General features: G+C 38.3%; 1 protein-coding gene across 7 annotated transcripts in view; it reads right to left on the reverse strand.

Moving 5' to 3' along the window:
• Nucleotides 1-23,552, reverse strand: part of trim2.L (tripartite motif containing 2 L homeolog) — a 71,543-nt gene that overhangs the window by 25,374 nt on the left and 22,617 nt on the right. The window contains 1 exon segment of one of the 7 annotated variants that reach the window (NM_001092627.1): nucleotides 16,774-16,828. The exons of 3 other annotated variants lie outside the window; for them this stretch is intronic. The gene's annotated coding sequence lies outside the window, so the exon portion shown is untranslated. 7 annotated transcript variants of the gene reach the window in all.

The following is a 23,552-nucleotide window of genomic DNA, read 5'->3' on the forward strand; positions in this document are numbered from 1 at the left end:
ATGTTTCTCAGGCTCCTACAGGATTGACACAATACGCTGAGTCAAGGGACAATAGCTACATGAATTTCTGTGAAGGGGGGGGGGGAAAGAGATAAGTGGGAAATGTTCAGCTCGGCCAAAAATGCCAGATAATAAAAAATAAGGCTTGTTTAAAATTGATACACATTTTATTCTAGAACAACCGTTCCCTCATGATAACAAATACCATGTTATGCCAGAATTTAAAAAAAAGAAAAAAAAAAAAAGAATCTTTATTTCATACAGGTCAGTAGCCTTCCACTTGGCTTTTCGTACCACTATGAGGCGGATTCATTTATGAGGTGAGAAAAACGCAGAATATACTAATGAACATCTGAAAGTGTGTTGTTTGAAGTGACCTACTAAAATATGCTGTTAGGTAAAGATGCCGCAACATAGATTATTAAGCAATTAAGAAGAATTTTAAATAGGATCTATTATTAGCTAATTGCATTCAATTGTTTTAATTTAAATGTTTGTTTCAATGAGTAAGGGGTCAGTAAATACAAGAAAGAACCAGTTGTAAAGACGTGAAGAGTCCAAAGGGTTCATAACCATATAAAGAGCAGACCTACCATACCTTTTTTTAAAAATTGTTAAACTAAGGCTGGAACTACACAATTCGATGGGCATTGCCGATCAATATCTGGACGAAAGTCGCCATATGTTGATTGGGCAGGGTAAAAAAATCCCGTCGGATCGCGACCGCCCGTATTGCCTCCATTCTGATCCAATCGTTGGGCCCTAGGGCCCACGATCGGATCAGCCCAATATCGCCCACCTCAATGTGGGTATATTGGGGAGAGATCCGCTCATTTGGCAACATCACCAAACGAGTGGATCTCCCGGTGTATGGCCACCTAAAGCAATAGAAATTTCGGACCTTGTCGCTGCATGCATCCGACACAACATGATGCGAGCACTGCACGTTGTGTCTTCATCTGACAGTCGTGTCGGATGCACGCAGCGACAAGGACATTTCTATTACTTAACTTATTTTCGTTGCATCCGTTTCCTCTCAGCCCGTTGGATCTGATGAAGACGCATTGTGTAGTTCCAGCTTTTGGGCTTTCACATGTCGGACGTTTGATTATATGCATACACAAGTACCCATTTACTTGCAGCAAACAACACAAAAACACAATATGTGTTTTCAAATGTTCAGCATGCATTTTAAGAGATGCACATTCATATGCGTTTTTGTAATCGCCCTTTAGATTGTGGTAGTTCGTTGCCTATTTTAAGCAGGTTGCTCAGCTCATTAAGGGCAAGTATACCCACTTTTTTAACATTAGTAGAATGATTAGGGGCTTCTACTGAACATACATTATGCCCATTGCTTTAATTAGGAAATATATATGGTTTTTGATATTTTTTGCAATCAACTGGACAAAATTTTAACTCAAAAGTTACATTCCACTTTCCAAGAGGCACAAATAAAACAAACAAAACAATCAAAACCAGTCCATAGAGGAGTCTCTGTATAAACAAACCCCTCCCTTACGTAAGCTAACTCGTTATACAGAGAGTCGAAGAAATAACCAAACCCCATACATATTTCCTAATTAAAATAATAGACAAGAAGTATGCTCATCATAAACACTATTCATGTTTGGTATTTGAGGTATCTTAGAATGGCTGGGGATTAATAGGACACTTGCAGTCCATATGTTTGGAGTTGGTGTTGGACTTACAACTAATTAATTGCATTCTAGTAAGTATTAGTAAGTAGTATTTATTTTATGAACGCTTATTACATAGGATGCCTCCATGACACCGGGAGGTACCTGGAAAGCTCAAACTGATCACATCCCCCCTTCTGCAAAAACCACTAACAAACGACAAGACAACATAAAAATGGATCTCATACCATTTAAAGGCCAAGACTTATGAGGTACAATGTACAGGTAGGTCCATAAATATTTGGACAGACCTTTTTTTCTAATTTTGGTTCTGTACATTACCACAATGAATTTTATATGAAACAACTCAGTTGAACTGCAGACTTTCAGCTTTAATTCAGTGGGTTGAACAAAAAGATTGCATAAAAATGTGAGCCTTTTTTTTAACACAATCACTTCATTTCAGGGGCTCAAAAGTAATTGGACAAATTAAAAAACTGAAAATAATACTTGGTTGAAACCCTTTGCGGGCAAGGACAGCCTGAAGTCTTGAACTCATGGACATCACCAGATTCTGGGTTTCCTCCTTTTTAATGCTCTGCCAGGCCTTTACTGCAGCCGCTTTCAGTTGCTGTTTGTTTGTGGGCCTTTCTGTCTGAAGTTTAGTCTTCAACAAGTGAAATGCAGCTCAATTGGGTTCAGATCAGGTGACTGACTTGGCCCTCCATGAGCTGTTCCACGCCTTCTACATACTTTTTTCTTGCCATCATTCTGGTAGAGGTTGATCTTGATTTCATCTGTCCAAAGAACTTTTTTCCAGAACTGTGCTGGCTTTTTTTTAGATGTTTTTTTTTTTTAGCAGAGTCCAATCTAGCCTTTCTATTCTTGATGATTATGAGTGGCTTGCACCTTGCAGTGATCCCTCTGTATTTACTTTCATGCAGTCTTTTCTTTATGGTAGACTTGGATATCGATACAAATACCTCCGGGAGAGTGTTGTTCGGCTGTTGTGAAGTGGTTTCTCTTCACCATGGAAATGATTCTGCGATCATCCACCACTGTTGTCTTCCGTGGACGTCCAGGTCTTTTTGCATTGCCGAGTTCACCAGTGCTTCTTTTTTTCTTTCTCAGGATGTACCAAACTGTAGATTTTGCCTCTCCTAATATTGTATCAATTTCTCAGATGGGTTTTTTTCTGTTTTTGCAGCTTAAGGGTGGCTTGTTTCACCTGCATGGAGAGCTCCTTTGACCGCATGTTTCCGTTCACAACAAAATCTTGCACATACAAGCACCCCCTCCCCCACTCAAATCAACTCCAGGGCTTTTATCTACTTCATTGATATATATAACAAAGGAATTGCCCACACCTGCCCATGAAATAAGCTTTGAGTCAATTGTCCAATTACTTTTGAACCCCTGGTCCAATTAATTTTGTGCCCCTGAAATGAAGTGATTGTTTTAAAAAAAAGGCTTTAGTTCCTCACATTTTTATGCAATCTTTTTGTTTAACTCACTGAATTAAAGCTGAAAGTCTGCAGTTCAACTGCATCTAAGTTGTTTCATTTAAAATTCATTGTGGTAATGTACAGAACCAAAATTAGAAAAAAAAGTTGTCTGTCCAATATTTATGGAGCTAACTGTATTTAATTTGGAATGCTTTCCTCTATAGCAGCATTCATATCACTGTAGCAAAGCCAATTATATACGAGAATATGAGCTACCATCACCCCTGGCTTCAGTAAGTCCAGCCCCCTGGTCCTTTAGTGTGGAACATGAACATTTATTTTCATCTATATTAAATTACATTGGTCCCCAGAGCCCTTCCAAGCACAATTTTAAATTACTGTGTCTCTGTATCAGGGGGAAAAAAATTAACTGCCACCATGTTGAAAGCATGATACAGGGGCATGGTAAAATGTTTGTTGTGGAGGCAGCTAGGTAACACGCATAAAACAAGGGCAACCACATATGTCCATAAGCAGCAGTGCAGTTTAGATATGCACTTTTTTATTCAGTACGATGAGGACAAAAAGTAACATCTGGATAAAAAAAAAAAAAAATTTAGCCAGAATTTGCATTCAATTTAATAGCTACATTCATAATCATTACTAATTCATTGATGATCCACTTACTGCCTTATCCTTTCAAGACAATAGAACAATGCTTTCGCTTGGTGATGTACAGAGAAGATAAAAAAAACAGCTAAGTGCCACCTCATAAATGGTTTACACAAAAAAATGCAATGTTGAAAAGTCTGTTATTATTATTTATTAATGTATCTTGTTGGGGAGGAACATGTGCCCTATAGCCCTGTTTCAGCTTGATTGGCTGCCACATGGCTACACCACAGAAGACATACATAAATGTAGTGGATGCAGAAAGACACATCACATTTTATTTAATTGCATACAAAACCCTTCAATTGTTTGGTGCTATTAGACTGCTGTACTATTTGGCCAATCAAATGACAGTCAATCAAAACAGAAAACTGTCCTGCACAATGACTAGATTCAGGCTGCATTTCTCCAGGCCAATCTGTCTGATAAATACAGACAAACTAAACTACAATTCCTATTGTAAACTACAATTACAAGGGAAAACAAAACTACAATTCCTATTGTACCCTCTGAGTCTTCAGCTAAAATTGTAATCCAAACAACAAGACTGCTTTTAGACATTAATTTATTTTGGATGCAGGCACTGGGTAGAATGAGAAATTTGAAACCCTATAATTATAATATACAATATTCAGAATCAGTTATGGGTAGGCTGACCTGCCACCCTTTTGTATTTATGTAATACATTGTGATGATATTTGTGAATGTGACGGATATTTATGAATGGGACATATTTAAATGCAAGGTATAGTTGAGTTTATTTATGGATTGTGGTTACTTTGCTGTTGTGGTGCCTCTCAACAACTTCTCAACTCTTATTCACCAAGACTGTCCATACCTACTGTATGTTATACTAGAATAAGGAAAGTGTTTGAGTATAACCTGTAGGGCTATGGCACATGGGGCCTTTTGTCTACCTCTCCTATCCTGCAGAAAACACTTCTCTCAGCCTGTCATCACTCCCAATACTAATGAATTGAAAGTGCTCCATTTGACAAACATGGGGAGCCGATGTGAGCATTTATGCCCCTTACCCCTGTCACTAATCCATATGACCAAGAGGGCACTTTGCATTCACTAGTATTCAATCAGAGCAATGACAGGTGGAGCAGGGCATGTTCTCTGCTGCAGTTTTCCATCAGATGAAGATGGCCACATGCTGACTGGTTCCTGTGAAACACAGCAAGAATTACCTGAACACATTCCATTGCTAAGTAAAGGCTTACAGAAATGCAAAAGCAATAACATGTTTTGGGGTGGACCACAGCCTACCTTTGAAAACATTGGCTCATTCGATTTCTGCAAGAACTACAGGAATAAACAGCCAAACTGCAGTAATCAGTCATTCTATTGGCAATTCCTTATGGCCGCATTGCTATTTTAGCAGCAATAATAACAATTGTGGCTTTAAATAATTCCCCACATTCAGAACATTCGCAGAGTCTACACATTGGATTTGATAAGACACTGACAAGCCAGAAAAAGTTTAAAAACAGCAGCTAAAACATCACCCCGAACAACAGACCTCTATGTGGGTGGTACTAACTGGAAAGTTGGCAGGGTTTGAGTAAAGCGACAATTTGGCCTAAATCATCTCTTTTTCAAACTCAAATGCTGGATGATACAATATGAGAAAAAATCATTCAAAATATTCCATTGAGGGTACTTAACTCCAGGCCTAGGTGCCCATAGTATTCATCATAAATGTCTGAAAGGCCTATAGTGATGTTGTTTTCAGAAAATGCTGCAGAGGCTAGTCTTATTATCATTTGATAAATGTCAATAAATATGGCTTGTCAGCAGACATTGCTCTTAACTAGGGTTGCCACCCACCTAAGAAACGAATGCTTGATGCCAGTAAAGCAGGAGTGCCCATTCTTTGCTAATTCGAGGTCTACTTTTAGTGATGTTGTCCAATTAGGATCTACATCCATAAAAGCATTGTTAGTTTTCTGTCCCATGGAAAATATTATTTTAATATTGATTTATGAGAAAATGTATATTGTTATATTTATCAAAAAACAAGTTCTTATGTTACATTAACATAAATATTTGAATGAAAAGCATGAAACAGGAGGGTGATTTAGACAAGCTGTTTGTTGACACTGTCTTGAGGTCTACTGATCAATAGCTAAAGGGTCTACCTTTTGCACACCCCTGCAGTTAAAAGATAGAAAGGCACAAAATGCACATACATCTATCAGTTCTCAAAAATAAGTTAATAAAATGCCAAAAAGTTTTTGGAAGGACTGTCTGGGTCAAAACTGCCTGCCCTGTTTTCCAAATTAGGAACCTCCGTGACATCAACAGCCCACCACTCCCTGCCCCCTGTGACATTACTGCCCAGATTAAGGAGCCGAGAAAGTTCACAATCTTAGGGAAAAGTTAAGCCGGCAAGTCAATTTCTGCACTAAAAAACAGCAATGGATGTTTGCGGTTCTTTAATCAGCATTTTCAAGTGCCTGCTGGTTTGATGCTGGAAGTTACAGGAAAAAATGTTATGCTGAAAATGAATACACAGCTTGATAAATATGCAGGTTTTTACATGTTGATGTATGACAATCATATGATGATGTGTGCTGTATTTAGCTACTGTTTGATAAGTGGGCCCCTAAATTTCAAAAACTGCAATCAAACTGAAGACTGGGCTACAGTGTAAATTCAATAGCAAATTGGACCAGCACTTTTAGCATTAGTCTGTTCCACACAGCTTATAATGTAGTAACTATATTTTTCACCCCAAAAACACCTTCCTCCTCCATGTGATTACACTATATGCCCCAATGCAGTGTGTAAAGAACCCAACACATCCCCCAGAGATTCCACAACAAACCCATCACAGTATAAATAGCTGTACAGGCGCCTGCACCACAGTTTACACCATTCATAGGCTCAGTGAATTGGAGAGCTGTGAATAGGTTTACTGGTTCATAGAAATAATGGTGTCTGGTGGCAACAGCTGATTTGTACATTCATTCATAGAAGGAAATTCACGCTTTCATTTTCTGTACCATGATCCTATCACAATTAATCCTGAACTGAAACCACACTGCTCTCTATATTATCAGCAATATACAGAGTAAAAGAACATAAAACAAAAAACTTTCTTTTATTTTGTCCATGAAAAGAGTGCTGCGTTATTAAGCCTTGCTTTTTAAAAGACTTTTTTTGCCTGCTGGGAAGCACTTATTTCAGGTAATTATGAAACTTACATCTGCTGCCTTCCTAATATGAAAGGCAGCGCTTGGCCCTCAGAGGAGCTTTGTGTCTCAGTGTAAGAGGATCTGGATGGGAAACTCAGGTATTGAACAATTCACATTAGTGCTGTAACTTTGGGAGGCAGTCAAGCTGCTTTCTCTTCTGTTACCAAATGCAAAAATCAGTGGCTGTTGAAGCAAGTTTTTTTCTTTTTACAGACTCTCTAATTGCAGATTGTAATTAAACGTCAATTGCAAGCTCCATATTACGGTTTATAGCCATTTAAAACAAGAGTATTTAAATGATTTACAATGTAGTAATTAAATACTGTGTATGGAGTATGGTAGACTGCAGAATCAATGCAAATGTGTGTTGGACAGTCAATGAGCAGAACATGCCTCCAGCTAAAGACTTAAAGGTCACATCTGGTTCTCCAAGGCATTTATATAGTCCCTAAACTACTCTAAAACCTCAGACTTTTTTGTGTGCTGATAATTTGCCTACTTCTGTACATGTAAAACATTGCTTAGCATTGAATTACTTCATAAATTCTCAATTGACCCTTCTCTAAATGCCATTTCTAGGGCAAAGGATATTTGTTTAGTGTGTTTTAGATGTATACTAACCATTAAATCAAGCTTGCTTGGGAATTAAAGTACAGATGACCCATGGGCTGGGCAAGTTTTAAGCTCTGTACCCCTGCGTTTTTTATCTCACATTTTCACACAGTTGCTGGACACGGCTACTTGACAGTGATACTGTCTAAATGCTAAACACAATGGACCACTGTATTTTCCACTCCACCAGATCAATGCCTGTTGGATTCCAAATGAATTTCATTTGGCAAATCTGTTCATTTAGTCTGGTACAAGGATCATTGTTGCCATAAATCACTGTGTAATCATAATTAATGTTTGAAAATAATTGCATGGGGCACCTTGAAGATGGCCTTCTACTTCTAATGCTACTTGCACAGAATGGGGCCAAACAAGCATTATTGTTATGATGCACCTATTATTAAGGTGGATACATGTTTTGGGTACACGGTCAAAAGAAGACTTTAACCTATTTTTTCCCATATCATTGTCAGAAAAACTGGCAAGGAACTTCTTTAAATAACTTTCCAGCAGTTAATTTCCCAGCGCAGATTAGTTGGCATGCTTTCAACAGGAAACTGGCCTTCCTCTAGGTTCTACTATGTCTACAAACACTACACTTCACAAACTGCATGGACTATCGGTCTACGAAATGTATCTGTATGTGTACAGTGTCCTAAGATCAAAAACATATGGTTAAACTCCCATCCAAACTAACAAAGTAAAAATGCTGCGCAAGGCTTTAAACAGACAAAAAGAACATTCCTTAGACAGGGTTTGGCTGAATATAAATTTACACGCAAACCCAGGGGTTACAAGACACAAAACAAAGCTCTCTTACCAAATAGAAAACCCAAGGGCACTCAATGATCAGCTCTTGTTTACATGCAGCCAGCCATGCAGTGTATGATGATGTTTTCAGTCTGGACATTATTCCTGCCTTCTGTTTATCCCTGGCTGATCTTGTCATTGGTTAAAAGAAAAGCCTTCTCTCAATGTTATGGGAGGGTGCCGTAAGGCATGTTACTCACATATTAAAAATAGCAGGCAGCGAGGGCTGTAAAGATTCCCTCCCACCTTCCTTGGTCACATTCATGGCTGCAGCATAACGGCACAGAGTTGGCTCCCATTACTAGTTCCTGCCTCCCCCTTCCTTAAGTCATCATCATCAACACAAAAAGAGATATACAGCATATTTCAATTGGTTCCATTCCTTTTCCAGGCTTTCAAGCTGAGAGGCTGATGTAAGATCATTCATCGCTTCCTCTCATTGATATATCAGATTTCACTTTCCAGATGGAAAAATGAATATTAGATAAGGAAACTAAGTGGGAAATAATATAAACAGAGGTACCTGGCAAATGACTTTAAAGGGAGTCTGTCATTAGTTTTATGGTTTACTTTTCCAAATTACACGGTTTACATTGCAAATAATTCACTCTACCATTTAAAATTGTATTCTTGAACCAACAAATGTATTTTTTAGCTGTAATTTTAGTGTGGAGGCAGCCATCTCAGTGCATTGTGCCTGGTTCTGAGCTTTGAGAAGGAGCCAGTGCTGCACAATTGAACTGCTTTGAGGCAGCTAGTTTCTCCCCTTCACATTGTACTTCAATACGACCCAGGTCCACCTAGTGGTAGACATGAGAATAGCACCCAAGGCTTTTAGCAATTCAAAACAATCCTTCAGCAGAGGTGTCAGGTAGCTGCTATCTGGTTAGCTGCCCATTGCTCTACTGATGGGCTGCTGGGGGGGGGGAAGGTGATATCATTCCAACTTGCAGTAAAGAGTGACTTTAGTTTGATCGGAACACAAGTCACATGGTTGGGGGCACCTGGGAAATGTCTAGCCCCATGCCAAATTTCAAAATTAAATATTAAAAAAAATCTGTTTGCTCTTTTAAAAGACAGATTTCCGTGCAGAATTCTGCTGGAGCGCAACTGATACCTTTTAAAAAAACATGTTTTCCCGTGACAGTATCCCTTCAAGTACATATAAACACTAAAAGGCTTCTAGAGTTCCTGACACATCATGACAAACATTTTAAAATGCAGCATATTAGCCGAGTGAGTCCTACTGTTCAAAGAAACTTGAATGATAAGACTCAAGCTACTGTTAAACAACTTTCTTTTCTTGACAGATACACACTGTTCTATAATAGATAGACAAATGCTCTGCAATGGCATTATCTCCAGAGTGAACTTGTTGTTTTACTTGCATAGTGACTAAAGAAACATACACCGATAATACTCAAGTAACACATAGATATAACACTCCGGTTGTAGTAAAGACAGACAGGTACAGAGGTACAGAAGCATTATACAAAATCCTAGATCACACAGAAATATAGGATTTCAGCAAGATCGTTCTGATATTTGTACCCTATGGCATCCTGCACTTTGCTTTGTACAGTGGTGTCCAATATAAAATTTGCCATCTGTCAAAGCACAATACTTTACTAAACATTACATATTCAGGCACACATACAAACATCCATGTTTGACCTTTAGATTGTTAATTCTAGTGGTTTGCTCACATTTTTATTCTGTAACCCTTGTTTGTTACATTATTGTAAGTTTATAGTGTGTTACAAATTAATTTTAAGGGCTGCATAATGAACTGGTGCTGTATAAATAAAATGATCATGAATATCCATAAGAGGTGTTACCCCAACTTATTCAGAACAAATATGGGTGACGCAATACTCCTGGGTGGTATGAAACCTCCCTTCATCAGGCATTCATACAAAGGACAAGGTAAAGATTACAATGTATATAAAGTTACTTAGAAGGGGAAATAATGTACATGTACAGATCATTGAACGTAGAAAAGGTGTGCACCCTAGATGACAAACAAGCATTTACACCTGATAGTTTGCAATTCTTGCAACATCTTCTACACAATGTGAAAGTGTGCCACAAAATACGGTGCCTGGGGTATAGGAGGACGGCCCCTCCACAATCAATGAACAAAAAGTAACTCCAGCACACGTAACATGCTCAAGGGATTGCTCCAGTGTTTAATGTAAATCCAACAGTATTGTTGGATTGACATTAAACACGGAGCAATCCCTTGAGCATGTTACGTGTGCTGGAGTTACTTTTTGTTGCAATTTTGAAACTCTCATTAACATAAATCAATTAATCCAGGTTGGTATTCAAGCAGACACACAAAATAGTAATTATTTGTGGAAGAGACAATATAGGAGCGTGAAGCACAGGATGGGAGAGCTACATTCTCATTCATTATAGACCCTCTTCCCCTCGGACCATCAATTCACTTTCTTTCTCTTCTATCACTTCCATTCCACCTACTCCTCCTATTCATCCAACTTTTTCTCTGCCTTATCCACTCTTCCTCCATCTTTTTTCTTCTAATCCCAATTCTATTTCACCCACCAATTCCACCTCTTCATCATCCTGGATGAATAACACATGCTTAACAAATAATAAATTATATGATGATATCACTAGTTAGAAATACCTTTTCCTAATGTAGGTCTCATTCCACACACCCAGAATATTTGCACATGTAATGACTTTAACCATAGGGAGCTACATGTGCAGAAGAGTAAAGGAGAGTGTACCAGCCCCACAGCTGCTGTGGACATTCACACAAACAAGTCTGACAGCATATTTCACACTATTAACCTGAGCAAGATACAGTGACATGTAAGGTAAAAGCAACAATCCATGAATAACCCTCTGCTACCTTCTCTCCTATCCCAAGCTACATATTAAACAGAATGCATAACCCACAAGCCACTAGAAAGGACAAGTCACACTTGAATTTAGTATGCAAGAAAAAATATCATGTTTATTATTACACATAGGAGTGAGAACTGCCATATTCCTTTTCTATGTGAAAGAGCACCATCTATTTTAAACCTTCAGGGTTGCCTATGGAGAATGTCTCAGCCAAGGTAAACAGTACAGCAGCTCCTACTCATATGTTTAACTGCAAATAGAGAAGAAATGTTTTCTGCACTGTATAAACTTTGCACTCTTATCTAAACTGTGGTAGCCACTCTCTAATTCCCATACGTCCCTTTTGATCAGGGAAAAAAAACGTAATCCACTCAATAAAGGCCAGATATATTCCTAATTCTGTCCACTTTCAGATAAGTACCGTTCCTTTTTGGGACTATAAACTGGGCTGGGCAAACAGCATCTTATTAATGGGGTCGTTCACCTTCAGGTTAACTTTTAGTATGGTATAGAATGGCCAATTCTAAGCAAATTTTCCATTGGTCTTCATTATTTATTTTTTATAGTTTATGAATTATTTGCCTTCTTTTCCTGTGTTTAGTGGCCCCACTGTTTAGTAGCTCCACTATTGAGAAAGAAAATGCCCAAAATTACCATTTTTAATTGCGGTCACATGACCTGCAAATATACAGCACAGGGTCAGACAAATGCCACTGGGTCAGGGTCACCGACATTGCCAAACAAAACGGATTGTGAGGCGAATTGTTATATTTCTGTTTTAGGCCCTCCCTCACCATTTTTAAGTCAAATCAATGCTTAGTTGCTACCATCAGTAGGACCCTAGAAACCAGATAACCGTTTCAACAGATGTAGAATTAAATAGTTAAATAACTGAAAAATCACAAAAAAATCAAGGATTCGGTTCGGGATTTGGTCTTTTTCACCAGGATTCGGATCCTTCTGAACCGAATCCTAATTTGCATATGCAAATTAGGGGCCGGGAGGGAAATCGTGTGACTTTTTGTCACAAAACAAGGAAGCAAAAAATTGTTTCTCTGTCCCACCCCTAATTTGCAAATGCAAATTAGGATTCAGTTCCGTATTGGGCTTAATCTTTCACGAAGGATTCGGGGGTTCGGCCAAAAAAGAACTTAAAAACAACGTTAATTCTGAAAAAGTCTACAGCAACCAAAGTGATCTATATCAATACATAGATGCAAAATAAATGAAATCGTTGAGGTGTAGGTTTATTTATTTAATACTGGGAGCTCATTTGAAATGGCCTGTATAGCTCAGACGTGGCTTGTGCTTTGCTACATTCGCCAAACTTAGCACAAACTTTCCTTGATCCAATGTGGATAAGGCTGCACATTCATCCAGAATCATTCACCCTCCCCTTCTATGTTTGGCTTAGATGATGTCAGCATAATTTCCATCAAACCACAAAAGCAACCTCTAACTGTGACATTTAGTCCAAAAATTAACCCACTCCGCACAGATGTTTCCCATATTAAAAATGGGGAAATATTCCAACTATTTTGCAGTTATGATCCAATCAAAACAAATTTGAAAAATATGCTGCTAAAATAATAATTAAAAAAAATACACAAGAAACATCCTAAACTCTTTTTAAAGGGGTGGTTCACCTTTAAGTTATTATAGAATGGGCAACTCTAGGCAACTTTTCAATTAGTCTTCATTATTTTATATTTTTCCAGTTCTTTTTTTAATGATTTGCCTTCTTCTTTTGACTCCAGCTTTCAAAGGAGGGTCAGTAAACATTTATGGTTATTGCTATATGTTATTACTCATATTTATATTCAGGGCCTCTCCTATTCATATTCCAGTCTCTTATTCAAATCGGTGCGTGGTTGCTAGGGTAATTTGGACCCTAGCAACCCGACTGTAGAAATTGCAAACAGGAGAGCAGCTTATTAAAAAGCTAAATAATTCCAAAACCACAGATTATAAAAAATGAAAACCAATTGCATAGTGTCTTAAAATATCACTTTTGTCTCTCCAGCATATGAAAAGTTAACTGAAAAGTGAACAACCCCTTTGATAAAGTCCACCATGCTTGAATGAGTTTGTCAGGACTATACCCTTACAACAACAAAGATTCAATACAAAGGTCTGGCCACATCTACTACAGAGGAAGCAAATCCAGCAGCTGCTTGGGGGCCAGGGCTGGGGGCACTGACTAATAATCCCTATATGTTTATGCCTTATTTCCTATATTTTTTGAAGGTGAGTTAATTTCTAGTTATGCTACTGGTCCTGCTGTATCCAATAAGTGAAAGCTCTTATTATTATAAATAGGGCATCATTCAGCAGCTGCCCATCACTGTTGCAGGTCACAATGTGAGCAAGAACAATGTGTCCTATTACTCAGCCCCCAGTGCAGACTAGTAGTATCAGTTACTCACTGGCGATCCATAGTGAATCCCCTTTGCGCAACCCACAGGCTCAGATCCCGGCCATCGCAATCATCCAGTTCAACTGCACTGTCACAGGGACTTCTCAACGCAAACACGCAGCTTGTCAACCCAAGCCAAGGGGGTGGGGCTCTGCAGAGGGGGCGTGTCAGTCAATAATCAGCTCCTGCTGCTTGGGGCACCACTATGCAGCAGTGACATGTTTGCTGCATTTTTAGAAAGAGAAAGCAATGGCAAAAGCCACAGGAGGATGATCTGTTGAGGGGGTTGGAATTAAAATTTATCTGACAAGCAGATGTCTGGAGTCAAATCAAAAAGTATCTGCAGGGGGAGGTAGCTATGCCCAGAATTCACAAAAAATGATGGGCGAATTTTTCCCATTTTGCCAAAAAGGCTGCTGCGAAAAATATGCGAAACACATTGCAGTCAATGGGCGTCAAAAGTTCAAGTTCGACGCCCGCGACAATTTTTATACTTGAGCCTAGTTAGTCCAAATGCCAACGGGCATCTGCTTTGACGCGGCAGATTTTCGCCGCAAATTTATTCACTGCCAGAAAAATGCGGAAATTCGCACCTGATGAATTTATTCGCCAATCACTATTCACAAGGCATAGTATTGTTCTAAGGAATGGCATGCTCACACAGTCATTATGGGGTATATTTATCAAAAAGTGAAGTTAGTGAAGTTAGAGATCACCACAGACCGCTAGAGTAATAAACCGCCTCTCTCCATTCATTTCTATGGGCTTTGAGGCGGTATATTACTCTAGCGGTCTGTGGTGATCTCTAACTTCACTTTTTGATAAATATACCCCTATGTGTTTAGCTACCCCAGTGTTTAGTAGCTTCACTGCTGAGAAATTAAATGCCCAATATTGCCATATTTAAAAGCAGTCACATGACCTGCAAATGTACAGCACAGGGTCAGGAAAATGCCACTCTGCAGAATGGGAAGAGATTCTAGGCATTTGTCACTGGGTCAGGGTCACTGAAATTGCCAAACAAAACAGATTTTGGGTAGGATTGCCACCTTTTCTGGAAATAAAAATACCTGACATTGGGGTCAAGTATCATTTTTACTGGTCAGTCCGGTAAAAGGACAAAAAAAGGACAGTCCGGTCAGGTGGCAACCGCTTAGTTGCTACCATCAGTAGGACCCTAGCAACCAGATATAGAATTTAAATAACTGAAAAATCCAAACGATTTAAACCAATTTTGGTTATGAAAAATTCTACAGCAACCAGACTATATCAATACATAGATTCAAAATAAAGGAAATAGTTGAGGTGGATGTTTATTTAGTTTATACTGGGAGCTCATTTGGAATGGCCGTATAGCTCAGATGGAATAGTATTGTTTTTGTATTTAGGGTTGCCTCTCAGGGTTATTTTTAAAATTAGCCAATCAATCACATTACTTTACAGGGGTTGTTCGCCTTTAAGTTAACTTTAGTATGATGAGTAGAGTGCGATATTCTGAGACAATTTTCCCTTTTTTTTTTTTTTTATTATTTGTGGTTTTTGTATTATTTAGCTTTTTTATTTAGCTTTTTATTCAGCAGCTCTCCAGTTTGCTATTAGAGCAATCTGGTTGTTAGGGTCCAAATTAACCTAGAAACCATGCAATGATTTGAATAAGAGACTGGTATATGAATAGGAGAGGGTCTGAATAAAGAGATTGAATAATAAAAAGTAGCAATAACAATAAAGGTGTAGCCTTACAGAGCATTTGTTTTTTAGATGGGGGTCAGTGAAACCCCATTTGAAAGCTAGAAAGAGTCTGAAGTAGGCAAATAATTCAAAAACTACAAAAAATAAAAAGTGAAGGCCAATTGCAGCCATTCTATAACATACTAAGAGGTGAACCACCCCTATAAAACATACATAGTAAAATAAAGCAGGGGAGCACAGGTAAAACCACCCTTGTGTAAGAGCCCTAATCCCATCATGTGATCCATTCAAAATAAATTACAATAAAATAGAAATTATCTTATGATCCTGATCATCATCATCACACACACTTTGTGTGTATTTTTCTATCCCAAGTTTGTATTGATACTGGATCACCTGCTAAACTACTGCCACAGTCCCAGAGTTTTGTGGCTTTTCATCAAATCATTTTTCTTAGTGTCAGACTAAAGTAAATATATGTCAATAAATATTCCGGGCCTGGCTAAACACCTACTAAATATTTCACTTCATCTGGTTATGCAATTTGGTATTTATCTGGCTGTAGTAAACTCAGAAAAGGCATACTATTTATTGCCATGCTAATGAATGGATGGTATCAGGCAACACAGTTTACATTGTTTTATTCAGGTACAGTATGTGCCACAATTTGTTGTCTATGTGGTTTACCCAGCAGAAAACAATGAAATCTGTCTGAGCCTACTCCATGAATACTATGAAATAGCCATAACATATAGACTACAGTGAAGTGCATACAAATCACCAGGGATATTCATCTAATTAATCATGTTCATTAGAACGTAATTAACCCTTTACTTTATTTGACATGGAAATACAAGTGCTTTGACTTGTGGGGGTTCACGTGCATTTGGTGGTTCTCAGTAAAGCAAGGCAGGGATACAAATAAATATATGCAGATATTATCACAAAGATGTAATGGAAATAGGAAATGTTCATCTGCAATGCAATAGGGGAACAGACATTATCCACAATAGGGCCCCAGGCCAGTTTATTATCGCAAGGCTTAACTGCAGCACATTGTCTGGCAGTTACTGAAGGAAATTAAAAAATGTGCTTAGTAAGAGCTGAACCAAGTGTGTCAGCTTGTGGCCAGCAGTCAGCATTTATCAGTTTTGCACACTCAGGGCTTGTGCCTATCTCCAGGCAACACTACAACCATTATAGAAATATACTTCTATTTCCCCAACTACACAGAGCATTAGTAAGGCAAGTTTCCCACTGCATAAATATGGTCGCTCCAGAAAGGAATGACAGGCAGCAAAACATATACATGCTAGAAAGTCTGTATACTAACAGAAAGATGGGTCTGCAAATTTCCTTCAGTTCTTAATACAAGCTGCACCATACAGAAAAAAAAAAACTTTCCTTACCAGACCATGGAAAGTGAACCCACAATCAGGTTACCAAACCTTCCCTTTAAAAGTTGGCTAATTAAAGACATACAAGAATGCTGTGTATGAAAGTTTCCCCTTGCCATCCCCTCCTAAATTAGGCTAGTGCTGAGGTCACTTACAAAGTGCATTCTGCAGGACAGCATTGATTTTAATCCATCCCTGTAGTCCGTTTTTTCAGCATCTGTGGTTATAGGGCCCATCTAAGTATTGTGGCGGTGAGAGATTTTACAAGGTATGCGCACTGTTTCCATGCAGGCTGAGTCGTTGTCATAAAAACTGTCCACTTCAGTTGCAAAAGGATTGAATGAGTGATTGGGTTTTTCCTGCGTAAAACCACTCATTATAATTTACAGAGACAAAGTCCATTTGTTACTGTGGTTAATTTTGCCTCCCACAGCATATTAGGTTTAAGATTATAGTTTGTTTTTAGTGGCGGTAGAAGTGGCTATTTAAAAAATAAAATAAAAAAAAGTTAAATACCAGCTTTAAATACAATTCACATTGTAGAAAGGCTGTTATGGTCTCATACTGAAATAACAGCAACATATGTCTGTTTCTGAACATTGCAACGTGTAGCAAGGATTTGCCAATACAGATCCATTAGTACAACAACAACTGGTGCCATTTTACACTGAAGTATAGCAGCTAATCAGAGCCAATTGGTTGCTATGTGTTTCTACTTGTAAAGGTTCATGCTCCTAAATTTCCTTATAGTCCATATACACATTTGTTAAACACATATTATTCCTTATATTAGATAAAAGATTGATGCTTATCAAAGAGAATGTATACTGCTGGACAGCATAAGAAAGAATTTTATAAATTCTACATGGCTCGTGTTAATTACCAATCAGTTTGGCAATCATCCCATTAAAATTAGAAACCTATAAAACACAATGCCTTGGTTGCTATAAATGACCCCAGTGCAGGAATATTTTGAGGCCTCTTTAAAATCTCTGCCACTACAGAAGTGACAGATGTACAGCATTCAGTAAAGTGTAGTGTGAGATGTACAGAACAGTAACAGTAACTATGGCAAATGTACATCCAACTAATTTAGAAACATAGATTTCTAATATAATAATAACCTTTCTAATGCCCACCCTGCATTATTTACACCAGTGCAACATAGTGGGACATTTAAAGGTTCTGTAATCAACGTTTTAAAGAGGAAATTCACCTTCCGACTTAAGTTATAGATGGACTTATTCCAAACAAACGTTTAAATGATATATTTATTTAGTTTTCATATTTTTCTGTTCACCTCCTGGCCTTGGATAACTGACCCAAGAATGCAGGCAACAAATTGACTAAGGCTTCTGTTTTTTGGAACGCTTATTTTTCACTTTTTTTCTATTTAGCCCCCCCCCCCCGATACATTTTCTTTTAAATGTAAAAACTGCAGATGTGCTCCTAGGATAATTGACCAGTAGCAACCAAATGCCATTTAAATGCCAAACCTGCTGATGGCTTGATGAGTTTAAAATATGTAAAATAATTTGCATAATTAGTGTTGAGTGTGCCACTGTTTATATAGTATTTTTATGCCTCTTTTCACACTGTCTGAATTCATCCAATTGACATCAACGGGTTAAATTCTTCCTAGAGTGATGTAAAATAATGATGTCATTTTAGCCGTTAGTCGGGCATAAAAAAAGCTTTATATTGTTGCAGTTCTATCTGCCCCTAGATTAATCCTCCCTAACTGACACTATAAAGAATACCAATTCTACAGAGTCTGACATTAATAACTCTCCCAGCGTGACACTAGAATTCATTATATCTTTATATCTGGATTGGTGACATTCCTGAATAACCTGAATATTTACAACATGTCACAAAACCTGGAAATGCTTGAATAAAATTCTAAGCCAAGAATAAGAAAGTAACCTTTGACAGTGCTGTGAATCCCTTGATCAATACGTTAGTAAATCTCTGCATTATGCACATTCCACAGGGTGTCAACTGAGCAGATAAATGGAGAAGCTGCTGAACTGAGCAAGTGCTTTATTGTGTGACATGTCCCTCCCCAATACTAAACTGCCAAGGCCATTAGCCTCTCCATCTCTGCATGGAGAGCCAGTGTATGAGCAGGTTTTTTGTTGATAAAATAAAAATGTTTTCTAGTGAACTGTGTCTCTAGCATGTTCAGTTGGTAGCCTTTAAGCAGGGGCGGTTATGAAACATATTTCATACCTGGGTAATAACAGGCAGTTGACCGATCACACAAAAACAATTGTTAAGATTGCCAGACTAGCAATATTTTCAAACTGTTTATGTGATGAATGATAGTAGTGTCAGAGAGTTTCCACTGAAGTCAATAGGAGACACTTTGGGTATTTTCTGCAGTCAATGTACCATAATCCTAACCATAGTTGCTAGCTGCAATTACAACCACGAGTAGTGTGCCTACTCTTCCGTTTAAAACTAGCAACTATTTAAAATAAAAGAATGATTTTAAACCAACCGACAAGGATGCAGACTATTGTAGGTGTGTACTTTTCCTAAATCTTGTATGGCAGCCTACATGCATAAGAACCCTGCCAGAAACAATGAATTAAATCTATAGCTTTCATCCCTATATTTGTAAAGAAGTACAATTGTACATGCTCCTCTTTCTGGTTTTCCGGTTTCCAGGCTGATGTTTATGGAAAAAAGTTAGGAGATCAAAGGGCAGAAGAGACAGGAAGCAGGTAAAGTTGTCTTTATTTATGTTTTCACTAAACAGCTTTTAAAATTGTGATCTCATAGCTCTTTAGAAGGTTAATAAAAGATAAAATGCATAGACATGCCAAAAAAAACACAGTGTGCCCATTATTGTACTCGTTTATTTCCTAAAAAAGGATATGCACAATGTACACCATGGTTGACATATAGAGAAAATCACTGTAAGTGAATGTCCCAGAGACTGGTAAGTTGTATTGTGGTTAAAAACATAAGCAGCCTTCTTGCATGTAGTTTCTTCTTTCTGGGAGCAAGTTACAATTGCTAAGTAGACCGAGCCATAGAGTTTCCACTCAGATTTGCAGGAGTAAGATGAGAGGGAGTGGATATACATTGCATATTCCCTATTTTAGTCAAGCAAGAAACCCACCAATGGGCAAAATAGCTTCTGGGAAAGGACTGTGGCTGTGGGATAGCAGGTATAGTAGGAAGAGATGGTGTCTATAGTAGCAGTGGGATAATAATCTCTGGGATGGGACTGCAGCTGTGAGATGGCAGATATAGTAGGGAGAGATAGTGCCTATAGTATCAGTTGGGATAATAGCATCTGGAAAAGGGACTACGGTACTGCTATGGGATAGCAGGTATAGTAGAGTGAAATAATGTTTTCTGTAGCAAAGAGGACAATAGGCTCTTGGAAGGAATTGAGGCTGTGGGATAGCAGGTTTAGCAAGATGAGATTGGTGGAGATGGGTAGCAGTGGGTAAAATAGGCTCTAGCACCTTTGGGATGGTAGGTATATTTGGAAGAGATGGTGCCAATAGTAGCTGTGGGAGCATGTCAGCAGATACAACCTACGCTACTTTGCTTCTGTTAGCTCATGGGCAATAAACAAATTGTACTATTTGCATCTTCCCAGCCACCAGTCAATATTGTGATGAAACTGTTCCCATGGCAGTGTCTCTACCAACAATTGCTTATGTATTTAGTATTATTTAAGGCTCAATAAATAGATGATTTTGTGAGGCAGTTGCTGCAAAGGATTTCATAAGCTTTCTGCTTAGTAGCAGTGCTTATTTTATTGTATTTTATTGTATTGGTTGTTTCTGTAGTCAGGAGTAATTCTAGGGGGCACATTTACTAAGGGTCGAATATCAAGGATTAATTAACCCTTGATATTCGACCATCGAAGTAAAATCCTTCGACTTCGAATATCGAAGTCGAAAGATTTACCGCAAATACTTCAATCGAACGATCGAAGGAAAAATCGTTCAAACAATTAGAAGGGTTTTAATCCATCGATCGAAGGATTTTCCTTTGATCAAAAAAACCTTAGAAAACTTATGGGGAAGGTCCCCATAGGCTAACATTGTAGCTCGGTAGGTTTAAAGTGCCGAAGTAGGTAGTCAAAGTTTTTTTTAAAGAGACAGTACTTTGACTATCGAATGGTCGAATAGTCGAACGATTTTTAGTCTGAATCGTTCGATTCGAAGGTCGAAGTAGCCTATTCGATGGTCGAAGTACCCAAAAAAAACCTTCAAAATTCGAAGTTTTTTTTAATTCGAATCCTTCACTTGAGCTTAGTAAATGTGCCCCTAGGTGATTTTGGTTGCCTCTAGACTAGAGAGTGTTAGTTATAGAATTATACTTAGTAGCCAGAAAGGTTACATATATATTCAGTCACATCTCAGAAAGATTCTTTCAGCCTTTTTCGGATCTATATAAAAAGTTATCCTGTGGTGGACAAACCTACAAACCTAACTGCCTTGACCTTAAAGTATCACTTTGTACTCTGTCAGAACTATAAATGTTATCCTCTGTACTCAAACTTTTTATAGCTGCTATATTCAGATTGACATAATTTACAAGAAAGCTTGAATTTCTTATCAATGGTAGGTAGATCTATATAAGAAAATCACTGCCTACCTAGATAATAAAGTCATGTTACGGTGGTAGCTGGCAATCAATAACTATACCTGAAAATCCTGGGCCACAAGACAGTTGCAATGTTTACATACTCTGCAGCTATAACCCTGCCAACCAAGTTTTGCAGGCTCGCTTTCTGTTCACTGTTTCAAGCTGCATTAATTGGTCTCATTTCTTGTGCATTCTCAGAGTTTCAAAGGCAAACACCTGGAGGAAGGACATAATGAAAACACTTCTACCCAATTCCCATTCCTCTTAAGATGGCTATCTTTGCTGCTGACTCTGCTAGCCCATAGCTAGACAGCAGCTCATTGGCCCTTGAATAGTGAAAACCTAAAGACTGACCAACCCATATCTGCCTATTTCATATACAGAGAGGATCATTAATTAAAAAGGCTGTACAAGAGCATTAATACCTTTCAGTCAGTTATCGTTCATGAGTTTAAAGTGGACTAGGCCATTCAAACCAAATTATTGACTCATTTTAATGTACTTTGCACTTCTGCTTTTATGTATTGCTCTTATTAGCCCGTGTGTGGAGCCCTCCAACGGGTGTCCCTGATCGATATCTGGGCGAAAGTCGACCAGATGCTGATCGGGCAGGGTAAAAAATCCCGCCGTATCTGCGGTCCCACAATCCGACCTCCCGTATTGCCTCCATTCTGATCCAATAGTTGGGCCCTAGGGCCCACGATTGGATCAGCCCGATATCGCCCACCTCAATGTGGCCATATTGGGGAGAGATCTGCTCATCACCAAAAGATCAAATCTCCCTGTGTATGGCCACCTTTTGGCTAGGACTCTGCAGACACTGACCCCAAGACATGCATTTATGCAGGGAGGTGCCAACCCAGAAAAAACTTGACCAAAGGTAAACAGTTATTACCACAATATGGGGTTTACCATGACGTGGTATGGTGGTGGCTTATCAATTTTATGATCATAATTTTGTAACTAAAAAACCCTGTTTTGCAAAATACATGCATTAGCATTGATACTAAATTCATTTGTGAAACGGGACCAGGGAGTGTGTGTTGATCATTTTTTTTCTTTTTTGTATGTTTGTAACTATCCTGGCCAGATCAGCTGCCCTTCCTTTGTATTTTTATTTGGCCTTGGAGTACTCCCACAACTGCCCCCTCTATAAACAATTCCTCCACAGGATGTATATAACTGAATCTGATTATGTTTTAGGGGTTATTGGTGGTGGAGAAACCATAAGCCAGTGGTTACTTAAATGTCATATGAAACAGGTGTAGAATCAATCCAGGCTTTTCTACTTTAAAGTTTTGCTAATTCCCCTGAGCTATACCACTAAGCTGGCTATTCATGCACTGCTATTTATAAAGAGGAGACAAAGCCAACATATGAAATACATTTTCATATATATTTCATGTGGGCAAAACTCCCTTCCTTCATCCTTTGGTGTGGCTGTTTTGTTAGAAGGAATTCGTTTTGCAGGGGTATTATCTGTGCCCTGATAATCAAATTATCTAACATTGAAGGACCAAGCATAGAATAGCTCAATCTCACTGTTTGCCCTGTTTTGCCCAATAAAAAACAAAAACTATAGCTTTTTCATGATTAAAACAGTAGGCAAAAAGTATACTCAGCACAAACCTTGTTGACTGAAATCTTGCTGAAACCGGGAATACAGGCATTTAATACACCTTTGCAAAAAAATTATATATTTTAACATGTTTTTAGCCAACAATGCACTATTCTTTCCCAGTGTTTCAGCATAATCACATCCACTGCAATAAGGCGTACATTTGGGGCAAACCTCTGAGGTGATGAGACAAACATCTCAGGTGATGTTGCCCATAGAAACCATTCAGCAATTCGATTTCAGTCACCTACAAATTAGAAAATAAAAGCAAAGATCTGATTGGTTGCTGTGTGATATGGTATACATAATTAAGTAAAAGTGATTGCAAAATATAAAGGTTTTAAAGTAATAGTTTAGTTTCATTTGGTATGGGATCCGTTATGTGGAAACCGATTATCCAGAAAGCTCTGAATCTAGGGAAGGCCATCTCCCATTTTATTTAAATAATCCAAATTTTTTAAATTATTTCCTTTTTCCTCTGTAATAATAAAACTGTACCTTGTACTTGATCCAAACATAATTAATCCTTATAGGTAGCAAAAACAGCCTATTCGGT

The sequence above is a fragment of the Xenopus laevis genome, chromosome 1L, assembly GCF_017654675.1.
Source record: "Xenopus laevis strain J_2021 chromosome 1L, Xenopus_laevis_v10.1, whole genome shotgun sequence".
Taxonomy (NCBI): Eukaryota; Metazoa; Chordata; class Amphibia; order Anura; family Pipidae; genus Xenopus; species Xenopus laevis.